Consider the following 14,601-nt stretch of genomic DNA (forward strand, 5'->3'; position numbering starts at 1 on the left):
GAAGATGTTAGCTACATGCAGGCCCCTGAGGAACTGGCCCTGCCAACATCTTGGCTTCAGACTTCCAGTCTCCTGAACTCTGAGGAAATCAGTCTCTGTTGTTTAAACCACTCAGTCTGTGGTGTTTTGTTACAGTGGCCACAGAAAGCTGATACATATGACAAGGCTGCCTACCTGTCTATCCATCCATCCATCCATCCATCCATCCACCCACCCACTCAGCCATCCATCTACTTATCCACCCATCCATCCATCTACTCATCCACCCATCCACCCATTCATTCACCACCTATCCACCCAGCCACCAATCCACCAATTCATCCATGCATCCATGCATGCATGCATGCATCCATCCATCCATCCATCCATCCATCCATTCATGCTTCCATCCATCCATCCATCTATCCAGCCATCCAATCTATGTAATCCATTTTTCTTCACATATAGTATGGGCACATAAGACAATCTGAAAGAGAGTGATTCTTTCCATTACCATTGTTCTAAAACAACACCTATTTTAATGGCCACATACCATCTTCCAATTTTTACCTATATGCTTGAAACTTTTGAACAGAGTTGTAATCACAGCATGCATGTGCAATTATGTTCTAATATCTTTCCTTATCTTTAATTCTTAAGTATATCTATGATTTTATAAATGAAAATGATCCTGTTAAAATGCATAGTGTCTCTCTGTAGTAATATATTAAAATACCATTATATATATAAAATGTAATTATTATTTTCATATATTCATAACATTAATACAGGTTCATTGTAGAAAATGTAAACTGAATAAGTATAATCTACAGAATAAATTTTAAAATCACTGATAATTTTACAATCCAGAAATATTTAATTTCAAAATTTTTCTGTTAGTATTTTCCTATATTGTCCTAAATACACATATATACACAGTGACACATGAATACTTAATGTACTTTTTGTATGTTTTATATAAGAAAAGTACTCAGTTTTACTTATTATCTCTGAGGCAAATATTTGTCCAGATTTATGTTATTTTGAATTGAAGATGCTTTCATTTTTGTATATTCAACCCTATCGAATTTTGCAAGTTTTTTTTGTTTTATTTTCATGCTTCAAAATTGTGCCTCCATCCTGAGGACAGGGAAGTGCCTACCAAGATACTGTATGTGGTATGGGCTGCTTGTCTGTGTCCCCTCAGAATTCTTACATTGAAACCCTAGTAGGAGGTGGGCTTTGGGGCCATCATTAGGTCAGGCAAGCAGAATTGTCATGAGAAGATCTGTGTCCTGATAATGATAACAATAAGAATGATGATGATGATGATGATGATGATGATGATGATGATGATGATGATAGAACAGAGCCTGACCCTGGTTCTCATCCATGTGAGGACACAACAAGAAGGCATCCTTGTCAAGCCATGAAGAGGTCTTCTGAGAGCCTGGCCTTGCTGACATCCTGATCTCATACTTCTAGCCTCCAAAACAGGAAGAAATGAATTTCTATTGTTTATAGCAACCCAGTCTATGGTACCTTATTACAGCAGCTTTAATTGGCCAATAAAAGTTGGTTTCACTTTTCCATCTAATCATTGAATTACTCTGGAAATTATTTTGCAGCACAGTATTTTATGGAAATGCACACTAGTAGCTCATAATCTCCCAGTGCTGCTTAGTGCTGTGTCATTCCCTTTCCCACTGTACTGGGTTTTCTATACCTGCAAACTCAGTGACCTGAAATAACTGTCCCTTTGTAGTTTATGGTTCTATAGCTCAGAAGCCCAGGCCTGGTGCACCTGGAGCCCCTGCTCCCAGCTCCCCAAGGGTTAAGTCCATATGCCATGGAAATGTCCCTTTGGGAAACTCAAACGGGGAGAGATTTGCTTTCCACTCCCTGGGCATGTTGGTTGAATCCATTTTCTGGCCATTGATTGACTGTGGTCTCATTGTTTTACACAGGGCTGGCTGGCAAAGGACTGCAATCAGCTCCTACAGCCTGCTCTCGGGTCTCTGCCCCAAGCTCCCCTCTGTCATCCCACTCACATTATGAGGCTCCTGGAAGGACTAGGCCACTGTTAAGGTCTCCTGTGATCAAACCAAATGCACCCAAAATAATCTCTGTCCTTATTAACACTAGGTCAATTGATTAGGAATCTTAGTCACACTTGTAAAATTCCTTCACCTTTGTCATATAAGGCAACCTAAATAAAGCGGTCATCTAAACAAGTCATTGTATTCACCATCTCTAAAGGCACTCAACAGAGGGAGAGATTGTACAGGGATGCATACCAGACAGTAAGAATCTCAGGCATCCCAGGATTCTTTTTACCCTCCATCACAGTTCTTTGTTATGTGTTCCTATACCTCATCTCTGTCAACTGCTTTAGCATCACTAGACTTTTTGTTCTATATGTTATGGTCTGCTAATGGGTTGGCTGCTGCAGAGGTTATCTATCCCTAAACCCATGCTTGACTGTTTTCATTTTTATGGAATTACAAAATGTTTTCTGACAGTGAGGCTAGGTGCCCTCTATTTTGTCTTACTGTAAAAAGTGTTATCTGTACAGTAGCACCCATATCCATGTGGAATATGTTCTGAAAGCCTCCCCATGGGTTCCTGAAGCTCAGTACTACTGAACCTTGTGATTTAAGGCTGTTTTGATCCTAAATAAGTACCTACCATGCCCTGAAACTCTCACAGTTGAAGGGCAACAACAAAATTAGTGCAAAATTATTTTCTTTCCTTCATGATTTCAGTAAGATTTACTGGCACAGTAGATCTTAGCAACTTCCACATACAATTTTCTTCCTTTCTTATTTGGTCAAATACATTTACTTTTACACTTGAAGGAAACACTTCACATTTTCTCCTAGGATACATATACTGCTGACATTACTACTCCTGTATCATGGAGCAGAAATAAAGAAAATGAAGCTTACTGAGCTGTAAGCACTACCATACCACTGGTAGCTGATGTGATAAACAAGATGGCTACCGAGTAACTAAAGGGCAAGTCATATATACAGGGTGGAAACACTGCACAAAGATGAGCCAAACTCCAAGTGGGACAGAATGGAACAACACAAGATCTTATCATACTACTCAGAACAGCCCTTAGTGTAAAACTTACAAAGTGTTTATTTCTGGAATTTTCCATTTGATATTTTCACATTGCAATTGACTGTAAGAAACTGAAACCACAGAAAGAGAAAGCATATATCCATTTATTCTCTTTTCCTTGTATATCTCTTCTCCCAAATTAATTCTGGCATTATTTATCACACTCTCATCTCCAATGTGGAAATTGTTTAATTTGAATTTTGATTTTTGAACTAGTTAAATCTGTGTATTATATCAGGGTAGAATTTGCACTTATACAAAGTGTAGTTTTTCTATATAGACTGTGCTGTTGCTTTCAAATTTAATTAAACACACATATGTCCAGTCTTGACTCTTCACAAACTATAGAAGTGAGCAGAAAGAATTGTGCTTCACAGAGCTTTTGTTTGAGTGAGACAGATGATAAATGACAAAGAAGTGAATGAAATCATTCAAATAATGTTAAGTGCTATAAAGAATAAGGTGAAGTGACTGAGAGGGAGTGGGTGTAAGAGATACAAAAAGACACACTGCTGTTCCTACTGCTACATGCTAGCAATACTTTTTGCACTTCTGACACCATGTACACCATAACTACACTTATGTGCAGTTGTTCTCATGTGTCTTTCCTCCAGTGGACTCCAATGGGATCTCCTAAGCAGAGATGAATCCAAATGCATCATCATGAGCTGGCCGCAGGAGCCTGTGTGTTAGTGTTCAAGCACCCAAGATTTTTCACTCAGATATGTGTGGCAGGAAGCAGGGCACTCACAGCTTTTGTCCAATGGGATTGATGATCAGAGGTGCATAGGACTCCCCTCTCATGTTCAACTAGGTCTCTAGAGCAGACCACAGAACTCCAGGTATCACTTCCTTATGTTCCTTGCTTTATTCTGAAGGACATTACAAAGGGTTCAGGGAGCTTCCAGAGGGAGAGAGCTACATCAGACAGAGTACAGAAAGGGGTGTAGGGCACTCTAGGCACCTCTACCTCTTCAGTAGCCTGCAATCTCTGGGAATCATGTCCTTTCTGTGTAGCCTCATCACATGGGTATGACAGATTCCATCAATGGTCATTGGTGGTCTACTCAACCTACATCCCTCTCCCCTCCCTGCAGGTTGAAGGAGGCTAAAATTTGCAACTTGCTAATGAAAAGATTAGTTCTTGGCAAACAGCCTCCATTCTGGAGCTATCCAGGACCCTCCAGCCACTAGTAGACTAATTAATATAATAAATAAAGAAATAAAACTTATCACTTCAATGAGTTCAAGAATTTTAGGACCTGTGTGCCAGGAGAAGAAGGAAATGAAGCAGATATATAGATACAGATACAGATGATAAGATAGAGTCAGAGATGGAGATAGAGATAGAAAGGTATATGATAGAGATAGATAAATAGATAGAGCAATTATGATCATAATATCACAATAGGCAAATTAGGGAATTCTCTCTGAAATGGCATTTGATCTGGATGCAGATAAACTACCAATCAACCATAAAATTGGAAGGAAGAACATGTGGGACAGAGGACATGCTCAGCACATGGCCCTGGAATGGTACAAAATGCTAATGTGGACCTGGGCACCAGGCATCTATGCTGAATCCTTGTTGTGCTTCTGTGGAATAAGTCTCTGCAATATTCCCTATGTGGACACTGTACAAACACATCGTGCTGCAGGGGTGACTGTGGCTTTTTTTTTTTTTTTTGCTTCTAGAGAGAATAAGTTACTTTTTCACATTTTCTAAATAACTATTGCTAATACATATAGGGAAGCTACTGGATTTCAGGGTATTTCTTTTGAAATGGCCTGATTACTTAATTGTGCTGAATTCTAAAATATTTTTCAGTTTATATACATTGAATTCTTTTTCTTCCTCCTCCTCCTCTTCTTCTCCTTCTCCTTCTCTTTCTCCTTCTTCTTCTTCTTGACAGGATCTCACTAACTCACTAAGTTGTCCAGGCTGAACTCAATCTTGTGATCCTCCTGCTTCAGCATCTCTGAGTGCTGCGGTTACAAACATGCACCCCAAGCCTTTTATCTTGTGCTTTTGTAGTAGATACATATAACAAATGCAACAATGATAGTTTTGAAATAATATGAATTTTGCACCTTCCATTTAAAAGGTCATGATACCTTTGATTTCTGTTTCCTATCTCAACACTGGCTTTGTTTCTGCACCTCTCAGTGGGGGTTGTTCTGTCTACAGAAAGTTGGTTAAAGTGCAGAGCATGATGCTTCTTTGCTATTTCTTGTGGAAAGGGGCTCTCTTCTCTATTTGGATCTATTATAAATAAAAACTCTCTATGCTGGTCTCATCCAGAGCTTATTTTTCCATCTGAAATATGTGAAGAGGAGTAAGATTTATGGGTGAAAAGTGATCAGTGGGGAGCTGGTGGGAGTCATTAATCCTGTTGACTTTCCAGGACCTGTCCAGGAGTTTGCTTCTTCTGCAACAATTCCATAGGGTTGAGGGGAAAGTGATCCCTTGTCACAAAGGTGGAGAGGGAGAGAAGGAGAGATAGATCTGGAGTACTACTCTGCTATACAGAAGGATTAATTAGAGTCATTTGTGGGAAAATGGATGCAGCTTGAGACCATAATGTCAAGTGAAATAAATCAGATGCACACATTTAATTACATAATTTCTTTTATATGAAAAACCCAAGTATAAAAAACTTAAAAAAAATAAAAGACAGTAAGAATCAAGGAGATAGATTTTTTTTCATAAGAGAAGGGGATCTAGAGAAGAAAGGAGCGGGGAGAGGGAAAGAGGAATGAAAAGAACTAAGATGTGTTAGGTACATGTATTCCCTAAGACAAATGTAAACATTATGTTCAACAAAACAAGTACTAATAAAAATTTTGAAAATGAGAACCCACATAATAGTATGTTTCATTCTGCTTTTGCTAAATGGCTCCTGAAGATTGGGAAGCTGCCCTCCTCATCTGGTCATAAAGCACAGAGACCTGAATCCACACACCACTGGGACATGGTAGTGCAATTCTGCTACTCAACTCTAGCCAAGTCCTCTGAGTCATGTTCTTCTTTGAGAGTCCATTGTGCCTTTTGGGGACTGCTACTAGGATTAAATAAGGTGCCGAGCATGGTCCTGTGCAGAACAGACCTCCAAAATGTCCTCTCCTTTCCTTCCCCTTCCAAACCAAAGAGTTAGCCCAGCCACGCAGGTGCTGCAGGCTTCTGTGGAATGTCTCCTGCACACACAGAGCCACGGGGAAGCAATGAAGCCACCACCATGTTGGCGTCACATCTGCTATGTCTGCTGTGGTCCTGGTCAGCAACCTCATCATCTTTGCTTCCTCACGGAGATGAGTCTGTTACCTGGACACCTGGTGAGCACAACTCTTTACTCTCCATGTCAACTGTTTATCTTGATACAAGAAATCATGACAGAAGTATTGTATACAGGGTGTGATCAAACAATATGGTGACTGGGCTAGGGATTTGGCTCAGTGGCACTGCACCTGCTTCACAAACTCAAGGTCCTGAATTCTATCCCTGGTACCAAAAAATAAACAAACAATATGGTGACTTCCGCGGAGTGCCATCCAAGGGAAGGCAGGCTCATGAAAACGTCAGGGCATGCCTTCTCCATCTTATTCACCAAATCTACCACTGTGAGCTTCTGGCTCTTCCTCAAAGTCAAAATGACCACAAAAGGTCAATGTTTTGAGTCAATTTTGAACACCAAGTCAGCCACAACAGTGCAACTAAAGATATTCATGAAAGAGGACTTCAAGAACTGCTTCAGAAAATGGCAACAACAGTGGGGTGTGTTCAAAGCCACAGAGAGAATATTTTCAGGGGGATTAATGACAATGTGTCTTTTACTATAACAAATTATTTTTTATTAAACCTCATTATTTTTGCTGACTGGCTGAGGGGAGGAAGTCACACTGCTAGACCTTCCGCCTGTGGATGTTCTCTCCCTGCACCTCCTCTCCACATCCCCTGCCCTCCAGGCTTCTGACTGCACAGAAACCAGGGAAGCAAATACTTTTATATCTATTCTGACCATGCTTTGTCTAGAGGAGACCAGATGATGAGTCTCCTCCCCCACCATGACACACCAAATCTCTCATGTAAATTGTATCATTTTGTGGAACTGAGGAGGGCAGAACTGGAACTGTGGTCCAGACAGCAGATCTGTGCCAGCCTGCAGGACTTGGTTACTGCCAGCTCGGCCCTGCCCAGCACCACTGAGCATTCATGAGGGGCCACCCTTCACCACATGTCTCACTATGGACATCGCTGCCACCAGAGTATTGACCCTGGATGTGGAGTCCAGGGAATGTAGAGGATTCAGGATAGGACGGGCAAGGCCTGAAAGCTCATCTGCTACACACAGACAGCACTCACTCTCTGGAGCTCAGTTTTCTATCTGGAAAGCTGGCACAATACGTAGGACTTATCACAATGGACCTCTTTCAGGGAGGTGTCAGTGACATGTGCTCTATGCAGAGTGACATTCTACACTTTTCAGTAATTGTAACTATCAGGAGATTGTTTCTTGAATCTCCAAAGTAGAAGCCTTGTCACCAGCTGAATGTTTGTGGCTTCTGCTTTGAGCCGTGACTCCAGAGACAATACACTCACACCCATGACCATGGCCTATTCCTGCCTTTGTCTTTGATCTGGAATCTACTTTCCTCCAGTGAGCACTCTAGGTGAACCTGCATCGACTTCCTTTGATCAGCCCCTGCCTGACCATCCCACCCCATGCTCTGCAGTGGCATGAGCTATTCCCTGGGAGCTCAGAGCATAGTTTTCAGAATCCAGCCTGGGGAAAACCAGCAGCTTCTTCTGGCCCAACAAGGGGACCAACAAGTGGTTCCTTTCCCTTGGACCCTGTGCCTTATATATGCTGAGCATAGATTATTGTTCTCCTTTCCACACTCTCCCCCAGAAACACACATGATCTCACATGTAAACTGCATTAATGTAAGGCCAATCTCTGACACGATTTTTAAATATTCATTTGGGTACCATTTGAAATCTAGTAGCTGCAAGCCACTTGTTTGGTGGTCATGTGGGTGGAAAAATGTAGTTTCTAGGGGGATGAGTCCCACAGCATAGGGTTGGTCTCCATAGTATTGAGCTGCAGCAGCCAACCCTTGCTATTATTGCAGGAGTGGTGGGTAATGGGGACCTCCCAAGGGGTCTCTCGCAGAGCCCCCAAGATGAGAGCTACAATGACTTCTGCCTGTCTTCCTGATGCCCACATTTGGTCCCATTGTCATATAAACTAGATCCTTGTTGCTGATTCAAGAATGGGCACTCAGAGAACGTGACAGCCCCTCAGAGCTCAACCCATCCACATTCACACAGAAATGTTATTTCAAGAATGCACGATAATTCTCAGAAGCAGAGCAGTTGAAGTTCATGGTGAGAGAACATCGGCTATGACTGGGACTTGATCTGTGTCCATGCATAATAGAGTTGACACATTCATATTTACATCACGACACAGAACAGACCCAGCCCCTTTGGTTCATTGTCCTGATTCCCAACTTTTGGAGCTCACTGTGGGTAGAAATGCAGCCAGTTACAAAATGATTGGCATCCCAGATGAACAAAGACAGACCTGGTGGAAGTTTGTAATGATGGTAGATATCTAGGCAAAACGTCCTCTCCCGACCTGGTCCAAGATATGGAGAATGTGACCCTGCCCTAGATGGTGAAACTATGGAAGGGAGAGTCACCTCCCAGTGTTCACTTAGTAAAGGTAAGTCACGGGAAGATTAGGTCACTTATTTGCAAGCAGAGCATGCTTGTCCATGGTCCATGTTCCACCCAAAGGTCTCCCCTTGTCCTTTGCTCAAGCCAAGCTCTAAAACTCTTCTTTCTCATCCTTCCTTGTCTGCTTAATCCAAATCCTGTTCTCAAATGGTCATGCCCATTCCTATCTGTCCAAGGCATGGGAGGAACAGATTCAAGATCAGCCAGCTCACACTCAGGATCCCAGGTGCAAGAACTCATCTTTGACCCCACAGTCCCCACTGGCCCTGGACATGGCTGGGGAGACTTCTCAACTTTGGGGCAAAATTGTTCTTGCCTCCCAGTTCTAGCTCTGCCCCCCAGAGTAGAGGTGCCATTTCTGAGGTCACTGGTGGGTATAACATGCTAACCACACAGGAAACCTTCAAGGCAGGGGGATCAGGACTCAGAACTGGAGGTGAGAGTAAAGGACTATTGGGATGTGGAAGAGGTGTGAGCAGACAGAGCTCAGGGCTCAGAGAATACAAGTTTTCTGGAAAGGGGGTCTGAAAACAGGGCCAGGTCTAGGGTGTGGTGCTCAGTGGCAAGTCCCCGAGGGATGGCACATCCCAGAGCCAGGAGGGCTCACTTGGCAGAGCTGTGCACTGGGGCTGTGGAAAACTTAGTGGCTCAGTGGCTAGAGGGGCAGGTGTAACCTGGGGAACAGCGCCCCTCATAGACAGGGTTGATGTGGCGGCTCAGGCCTTGGATCTGGGTCCTGGGATCTTCATGCCTCATGCTCAAGGAAGGCCCTGATTTCTAGGTCCCTACAATGTCCTTTCAGACCACAGCTGATGAGGAGGCTGCACCTGACACTAGGGTCAAGTTCACCAGTGAGGCATTGAGGAACAGTGGGTGAGCCAGGGTCTCCTAGTTGATCTTTATGCTTTTAAGAATAAATATCATATCCCAGGACTGTGTCTCCCATGCCAAAGACTGCCAGCTAGTCTCGCCATTTCCTGCAGCTAAGTCAGAAGCATTTATTGAGCACCTATTAGTTAATCAGGCATTACATTAAGTGCTATGGAAACTCACCCAGTGTGCTATCCCCCATCTCTCATGATTTATTTTATGTGTTGTCTTGACAAGAGCACAGAGTAAGTAGATGTTTGGGCAAATGTCTTTCTGTGTTCCTCTGTGGGTGTTTTTGTATGAGATTAGCATTTAAATTGGTGGACTTTCAGTGAAGCAGATTCCCCTTCCTGGTGCACATGGGCACTGACCAATCAGTTGAAGTCCTGAACAGAACAAAAAGGCTGAGCCTCACCAAGGTAAGGAGGAAACTCCCATCTGCCCACCCTGAGTTGGGACAGTGGCTTTTTCCATTTTGGCTCTTTTGATTCTTAGACATCAGATTTGGTGTGGAACTTTGTCTCTCCCGGTTCTCCAGCTTGTTGACTATAGACCTTGGGACTTGTCAACCTTTACAGTCACACAAGCCAGTTATTTTAAATCTGTTTCTTCTCTCCCTCTCTCTTATCTATCTATCTATCTATCTATCCATCCTTCTGTCAACATCATCACTCACATCCTATTGACTCTGCTTGTGGGGTGCTCTTATTTAAACATTGCCCTCCAGGAGCTCCCAGTGTGGCTGCAGGTGCTTGGGGAAGGGAGGCAAGAGTAGGAATCCATCCAGTCCCACAGGAAAGTGCTGTAGTCATGACATCTCAGATGCAGGCGCAGCTTAAGTCTGAGGAAGACAGAGAATCGCTCCCAATGAAGAACTTGTCTGATGCCCCACTACGAAGTTCCAGATCCAGACCCTGTGCCAGGTCCGCAAGGATTTCTCTGCATCTGCAGCACCTCCCTTCTGGTCCCTGATGCAAACCTGGGCTGTAGCGAGAGACTTCACTGTGTTTAGCTCTTCTTCTCTTACTCAGCCTGTGACTTGGGGCAATCACTGACCCTTTCCTCTTCACGAGTTTTGCTTTCTTACTTGTAAACTGGAAAAGCTAATATCTACCTCACGGGATTTTGTCAGGATGAAAGAAGATAATGTTTCTAAAGCATTGGGTCCATTTCCTGATACATCAGAAGCAAGGTGTGGTAGCTATTTTCATCCTCTTCTTTGTCATTCCCTCACCATCATCATCATATTAAATCACCATTTCGACTTCATCATTATCACCAATATCATCATCATCATCATCATCATCATCATCATCATCATCATCATCATCTATTACCACTCTGACTTTTCATTTCAGACACTTTAAGCTTCAAATGAAATAAATCGTCCCCCAGATGATTTCAAACAGTACTTGGAATTGATTGGCTCACATAATTGGTAAGGTTCATAGTCATGAAGCATTAGGAGAGAATGGATCCAGCAACTCAATCAACCCTATGTGGACCATTTCCTTTCTGTTTCTTTGTACTGTATTTCATTATTTTGGCTTTGCCTCCTGACTCCATTCAACCTGCAATAGCCCTGGAAGTTCTGGACTATTCTGCCTCTGATACAAAAAAGTGTCTCTAGCACTGTAGACCTCCCAACTCCATGCCACACTATCCAGAAACAGACAGGGTTTTGACAGAGTCTGGTAAGAAAAAGGGAGTTTCTTTTTCCCAGAAGTCCCTGCAAACACCTCACATTTCACTGTCTCTGGTTGGCTGACGTCCTCATCTGTGAACCAGTCACAGTGGTCAGAGATGGATGCAGTAATTGGTGAAGCCAATAAGGGGCCACCCCCGAATATGGGAGTGGGGTCAATTATACTGGGTGAAAATAGGAAAGGGTGGTGTACGCTCAAACAGTGCTAAGTGCTATTTCCTAAAGATGGGTGAATGGAGGGAAGACAGTAAATACCTCCACACTGTCCTGTGTGCTGTACCCTTTACCACTGCCAGTTCTCCACTGCCAGCTCTCATCCTGGCTAGTTACTTTATCCCCCATTTAGTGGCTGACATCTTGGGGGTTCACTCCTAAGTCCTCCCTCTTGAGGCTGGATGAGACACTCAACTGTGCACCCGCCCGCCCCACCCTCCCTTCAAGTACCTGTTGCTGTCCTGGGACTTACATCTATATCTGAATCACCTCTTGCTTGTTACCCTCAACACTGCATTCTAAATTCTTGGAAATAGAAAAATCCAGTATTTTTCACAATATCATGTAGCAGAAACACATACAGTTGGGTGCTAGCAATTGGGCTCAAAATATTTGAAAGATGAACGCAGGAATGAATGAGTAAGGAAATAAATGAAGTAGGTAAATAATGGAATTAAAGAGTGAAGTGACCTGGATGTTAATATTACCACAGTGGACAGGAAGAAATACCTTACTTACTTCCTGCATTTCGGGCAAGCCAAGTGAGATCTTGTTTTCCTAGTTACCAGTCAAAATTGGTAAACACTCCTGTTTTGAAACACTGATACCAGGGAAGAACACAATTTAATGTTGTAAGAAAGAATCAGAATCAAAAAATAACAAAGGAATGTGGTTAATTTGAATGTAACTATTGATCAGAAAAGATTTTTTTCAGCCTGAATTATATAGTGAATTTAGAATCTAAGACTCCATAGAATCAGATCAAGATAGACCATTGGCCATAGCATCTGCCAGATGATTGGCTTTAGGTCTCCTCTCCTTCCTCTCAGATTTGACATTCCAGGGACAGATGGGCGTCTGGTGACACATGCAAATGCCAAGATAGCATAAATATAGTAAGAGATGGAACACTGGACTGACTTTGGAGGGGATTTCTCCAAAACCATGAACTTGATCATTCCTCACAGCTGTGGGGTTTGCATCCTTGTGAAGATGTATGAAGAAAAACCAAAATCACCTGACATTAAAAAATAAACAATGTCAGCATCAGAATGCCTGTGATAAGGAGCAGCCAGGCTATAGACTCAATTCAAATCAACCCAAGGCCTTCTTATAGCTCTGCATCTTTCAGATGCCTGGCCATACCTGACATCCTTCCTGGGATGCCCAACCACGGAGGAAAGGGTGGCTTCATTCCTCCTGCAGAGGAGAATACTAGGGCCCAGAATCCTGCAGGAGTTTGTGTGAAGCTACAAAGAATTGTCCACCTAATGATTTGAATTCAGACAGCCTTTTGCATGCTTTTCAACTTCCCCACTTTCCTCCTCCATCAAATGTGAGCAAAATTTAAAAAAATAGCTTTTTCTAAAGGTTACTATAGTACTGGACAGGAAGCAAGACATGCCACTCACAGCACTGCTGTAAGTATGCATATGTGTGTGTACATATATATGCATGATATATGTACAACACACGTATGCTAAAACATAAACAAAACAACAACAACAACAACAAAACACACTGCCTTGAAGTAAAAAAGAGTGTTTTTCCCCTCAGGTTCCTGTAGAGCCCTTCCCTTTATTCCTGAGAGGTTCAATTAACGGATGCAAGTCATAAAACAGTGCCTTTTCTCCCTGCTATGATGCATTGTTTTTAATCTCACCACCTTGTATTATATCACATTCCTATAATTCTTCCGACAGGAAAAAGGCTTGTTTCATAAAAATATAGTCCCCAGCATTTGAAATATAAGTTCACGTGCCAGCAACATATATATCACCGGGCGAGCAAACTAACTCACTTACTTAATCCACTAACTTCAGGTGTTTCCTATATGATGTGAAATGGCTTGAAACAGGCAGGAGCTGCCAAGCCCATCACCGCTTTCCCGCTCAAGAGAGACAGGAGGAGAGGGGAGTAGGGGGAGTGGAAAGTCCCTCCGAGGATGCCACAATAACATGTCTTTCATTATCACCCAGTGTCAGGACACTGGGTAATGTTCATTGTGCATGCACAATAAATTACTATTTACCTGGCAGTGCCTTTGATAAGCCTGTCTCCTCTCTCTCTTTCCGTCCACATAGCACGATGCAGAGAAGCCCCCTTGCCTATAATTCTTATTAAGGTGATACCTTTTCTGAATAAGAAAGTACACACTTCCAAAGCCAGCACTCTCTGGGGTTTTTAAGGGACATTGTTTTTATTGGTTCCCTTTTATTTCTCCCACCCTGCTGTGTTTTAATGCTATAGTGACTTCTTCGTATACAACTCTCATATTGAAATGTTGGCTGCAGATATATGCAATATTAAAGAGCAGCGCTTATGAATTTTTGACATCTAATTAGTCGCTACCCAGTTAACATGTCAGGACTCAGAGGGATTAGGGAGGCAGCCCTTTCTGAATAAGTTACAGCGAGGGCCTGTCCTTTTCATGTATTATTCTTTAATGTAGGTGGTGATTATTTGGCTGTGATTAATTGATGAAGACGACTGGTCTGGCAAGTGGTTCCGAATTCACCATAGCTCACTTTTATTTCTCTCAGTAGGGCTCTGCCACTTAATCGAAGGACCTGCTTCTCTCTGGGCAGCCTCTCTGTGTGGCACTCTGGGGCAGAGGGACTGCTCCCCAGGGCCTGTCTTGACCCTCTTGTGGCTCTTCTGACTCACAAATGAGCCATGGCTTTGCACCTGCCCTTCCTGTAGAAGCCGTGTCCCCAGGCCCTGGCTAGCCACAGCTGGACCCCAGTGGGACCCCCCCATAAGCAAAACTTCTGGCTGCTCCCTTTTCCTCCTGTCTGATTTTTCACCCCTTGCTCCCTTGGTGCTTTGAACACCTGTAACACCCGAATGGCTCGGTTTACTCCCAAGTTCAGCTGTCTGCCAGGATGCCAGGTGACATGCAGGGCTCTCAGGGCCACTCCCACCATTGTCTCCATTGTCATTGGGCTCAGGAAACCACACACAT

Source organism: Heterocephalus glaber, unplaced genomic scaffold (assembly GCF_053883595.1).
Source record: "Heterocephalus glaber isolate CG9 unplaced genomic scaffold, H.glaber_assembly_v1.0 deba00001608, whole genome shotgun sequence".
In the NCBI taxonomy this organism is placed as follows: Eukaryota; Metazoa; Chordata; class Mammalia; order Rodentia; family Bathyergidae; genus Heterocephalus; species Heterocephalus glaber.